Raw genomic sequence first — 5,000 nt, 5'->3', positions numbered from 1 at the left:
ACAGCGTAACTGAAAAAAAGCCCAACTGGTTGCACACTTACTCCAGTGAATGATTAATTAAACCTTATTCTATTTTTGGAATTAAACTCGGATCTTTTGTTCAAGCCGTAAGGTTGGAGGGTGCATAACTGTGCGCACCAAAAGGCCTCTCTTGTGAGTAAAACCTTGTCCATATCATCAGTAGTGTCATTAACAATTTTTTCAATAACAATGAACTCAAAGTCAGACATGTGATGTTCTTTTCTATTGAAATGGACGGCCAATTCACACGTGGCCTTGTTGGTCAACATAGCCGATTTGTGATTCCGAAATCTGACCTTGAATTCATTCGATGTTGAACCTACGTATTGAATCTTGCATGTTTTACAGGTGACTAAATAGATGACATTCTTCGACCTACAATGTACATCCTGTCTAATGGAGTAAAAACGGCCTGTACAGACGCTGTGAAAGATCTTATTTTTAACAAGATAATGTTTGCATAGATCACATTTGTTCTTACATTTAAAACATCCTACGGGAGTATTATTGCTGTAATGGGTTTTTTTAGGCCTTGCTAGAATCTCTTTTATGTTTTTGGGTCTTCGATAAGAAGGAATAATTGACCCCTTTGGGAAAATCTGGGATAGCAATGGCGATTCATAAATAAGATGGCTAAATGATTTGATGATTTTGCTGATGTTTGGTAGATGAGGGTTATAGTCGACTACCAGAGGAAAGACGATTTTTTTGTCTTTCGGTTTCGAGGCGAGTAAGTCCTCCCTGGGTAGATCTTTTGCCCTTAAAAATTGCTTATTGACTTCCGCTGGATTATAACCTCTCTCAACGAGATATGTCTGGATGTATATTCAAAACCTACTGACCATCATATGTACTTATTACGTAACAGTGCTCACCCAAGGCATTGTACTAAGGCAATCCCATTTGGAGTTGCCACCCGGATTCGCAGAAACTGTTCAACCATTGAAAAATTTGACCAACGTAGTGATGAATACCAGACATATCTCTCTATTAACTTATCTGAGTCAAGACGTTTTGTATCCTTTTGGATCCTCCTCACAAGTGGCATCATCGTTGGATACTCAATCTTTATCATTCTACTTATATATATATATACATATATATATATATATATATATATATATATATATATATATATATATATATATATATAGCTGAAGTTTTGAAAACAAGGTCAAACTTGGCTGCAAAATCCACGGTGAGCTTTAAATTCCTAGGGGGGGCTACGTCATGGCTTGTCGCATGCAAGTCTAACAAGTATGAGGTGTTAGTCCATAGCCAAAACAAGTCACTAGACCTCTCTATGGGAGGGTGAGGGAAGTAAATGATGACCTATAGGGTCTCAAAAACAGTTAAAGATATCCAATGTTAAAAGAAGATGTCTGATTTATGTGAAATAATTGATTTGAGGAAATGCCAGCACTTTGGTTTGACAAATAACGTAATTGTTTGGAAGTAAAATTTGGCAGCATAGGCAAAAGAAAGATCAGCATTGTTTAATAATTTCCGGAATTTATGTGAGACAATTGATTTCAGTTCAAGATATATCCATTGATAAAACAATATGTTGGATTTATGTGAGATATATAGCTGAAGTTTTGAAAACAAGGTCAAACTTGGCTGCAAAATCCACGGTGAGCTTTAAATTCCTAGGAGGGGCTGCGTCATGGCTTGTCGCATGCAAGTCTAACAAGTATGAGGTGTTAGTCCATAGCCAAAACAAGTCACTAGACCTCTCTATGGGAGGGTGAGGGAAGTAAATGATGACCTATAGGGTCTCAAAAACAGTTAAAGATATCCAATGTTAAAAGAAGATGTCTGATTTATGTGAAATAATTGATTTGAGGAAATGCCAGCACTTTGGTTTGACAAATAACGTAATTGTTTGGAAGTAAAATTTGGCAGCATAGGCAAAAGAAAGATCAGCATTGTTTAATAATTTCCGGAATTTATGTGAGACAATTGATTTCAGTTCAAGATATATCCATTGATAAAACAATATGTTGGATTTATGTGAGATATATAGCTGAAGTTTTGAAAACAAGGTCAAACTTGGCTGCAAAATCCACGGTGAGCTTTAAATTCCTAGGAGGGGCTGCGTCATGGCTTGTCGCATGCAAGTCTAACAAGTATGAGGTGTTAGTCCATAGCCAAAACAAGTCACTAGACCTCTCTATGGGAGGGTGAGGGAAGTAAATGATGACCTATAGGGTCTCAAAAACAGTTAAAGATATCCAATGTTAAAAGAAGATGTCTGATTTATGTGAGATAATTGATTTGAGGAAATGCCAGCACTTTGGTTTGACAAATAACGTCAGTGTTTGGAAGTAAAATTTGGCAGCATAGGCAAAAGAAAGATCAGCATTGTTTAATAATTTCCTGAATTTATGTGAGACAATTGATTTCAGTTCAAGATATATCCATTGATAAAACAATATGTTGGATTTATGTGAGATATATAGCTGAAGTTTTGAAAAAAAGGTCAAACTTGGATGCAAAATCCAAAGTGCAACTGCTGCCTTTGGCAGCAGTTGCACTGACGGTGAGCTTTAAATTCCTAGGGGGGGGCTGCGTCATGGCTTGTCGCATGCAAGTCTAACAAGTATGAGGTGTTAGTCCATAGCCAAAACAAGTCACTAGACCTCTCTATGGGAGGGTGAGGGAAGTAAATGATGACCTATAGGGTCTCAAAAACAGTTAAAGATATCCAATGTTAAAACAAGACGTCTGATTTATGTGAGATATATAGCTGACGTTTTGAAGGCAAGGTCAAACTTGGCTGCAAAATCCAAAGTGCAACTGCTGCAGTTGCACTGACGGTGAGCTTTAAATTCCTAGGGGGGCTGCGTCATGGCTTGTCGCATGCAAGTCTAACAAGTATGAGGTGTTAGTCCATAGCCAAAACAAGTCACTAGACCTCTCTATGGGTATATCCATTGATAAAGATATATCCATTGATAAAACAATATGTTGGATTTATGTGAGATATTATCTCACATAAATCAGACATCTTGTTTTAGCATTGGATATCTTTAACTGTTTTTCAGACCCTATAGATCATCATTTACTTTCCTCACCCTCCCATAGAGAGGTCTAGTGAGTTGTTTTGGCTATGGACTAACACCTCACACTTGTTAGACTTGCATGCGACAAGCCATGACGCAGCCCCCCCTAGGAATTTAAAGCTCACCGTCAGTGCAACTGCTGCCAAAGGCAGCAGTTGCACTTTGGATTTTGCAGCCAAGTTTGACCTTGTTTTCAAAACTTGAGCTATATATCTCACATAAATCAGACATCTTGTTTTAGCATTGGATATCTTTAACTGTTTTTCAGACCCTATAAGTCATCATTTACTTTCCTCACCCTCCCATAGAGAGGTCTAGTGAGTTGTTTTGGCTATGGACTAACACCTCACACTTGTTAGACTTGCATGCGACAAGCCATGACGCAGCCCCCCCTAGGAATTTAAAGCTCACCGTCAGTGCAACTGCTGCCAAAGGCAGCAGTTGCACTTTGGATTTTGCAGCCAAGTTTGACCTTGTTTTCAAAACTTCAGCTATATATATATATATATATATATATATATATATATATATCCTTGATTGAGCCTTTGAACAATAGAATCGCTAAATATATAACAAATAAAAAATAAAAAGGAGAACACTTGTGAGTGATGAAAATAAGGTGTTAATTGTATCTTATTCTATTCCTAGAGTGGGATTCTGATCTTTTATTCAAACCGTAAGGTTGAAGGGTGCAAAGTTGTGCACTCCAGAAAGCTTCTCTTGTAAGCAGACGATGGTCGAGGCTATTTTGATCGCTAAAATTACCAATTTGTTCAATGATGACGAAAACGAAATCCGACAAAACATGAGTTTCTTTGTTAAAGTGTATCGCCACTTCACAAGTGTTCTTTGTGCTCATGGCCGATTTGTGGTTTCGAAATCTGACTTTAAACTCGTTAGTTGTTGATCCTACATACTGAACATTACATTTGTTACAAGTGATCAAGTAAACAACATTTTTAGATTTACAATGAAGGTGTTGTCTGATGAAATATTTCCTGCTTGTACAAGTGCTGGAGAAATGATCCGATTCTACTAAAAAAATTCTTACAGAGATCGCATTTCCCTTTACATTTAAAACAACCTTGTATATCTGTGTATATGGTGCGGCGAGGTCGTGTCAAGATTTCTCTAATGTTTTTGGCTCTTCTAAAAGAGGGAATGATAGATCCCTTTGGGAAAATTTTGGCTAGGGAAGGTGAATTGTCAATGAGATGCCGATGGGAATATAGAATTTTCCCGATGCTTGGCAAAGAAGGATTGTAATCTAAAACTAACGGAAAAACCTTATTAGATTGCTTTATATTGGGAACAAGCAAATTCTCCCTGGGAATGGATTTGACTTTCTCAAATTGTTGTTTGACCTGAGAGGGGTTGTTTCCTCTATTAATTAGGTAGCTTTGATATTCAATACTTCGTTTCTCAAAACGTTCAGAGGAAGAGCAGTTCTTCTGACTCTGGTGGCTACACCATACGGGATAGCTTTGGAGCAATGGACAGGATGGGCACTATTGCGTAACAAATATATATGGTTATCTGTAGGCTTGGAGTATATATAAGTTTGAATAAAACCGTCAACAAGGCTAAGCGTGAGATCCAAAACATCGAGTGAAGTAGGGGAGTGAACAAGGGTGAATTTAATAGTGGGATAAAGAGAGTTGATGAATTGCGTGAATTGAAGTAGTTTATCATGTCCTAGTGTCCAAAGATCGAAGATATCATCTCTATACCTCCACCATAGATTAGGCTTAATATTACCTGACAAGGCCTTCTGATCGATAATTCCCATAGCTAAATCGGCATAGCTGCAAGCATTTTTAGGTCATATGGCTGTCCCATGAATTTGAGGGAAATTTTCATCTTTAAACTGAGAATTGTTGTGTTGCAGGCATATTTTAACAGCTTCGACAACGC

This window comes from Montipora foliosa, chromosome 3 (genome assembly GCF_036669935.1).
Source record: "Montipora foliosa isolate CH-2021 chromosome 3, ASM3666993v2, whole genome shotgun sequence".
Classification (NCBI taxonomy): Eukaryota; Metazoa; Cnidaria; class Anthozoa; order Scleractinia; family Acroporidae; genus Montipora; species Montipora foliosa.
The sequence above is the reverse complement of the archived record's forward strand: the minus strand, read 5'-3'. Positions refer to the sequence as shown.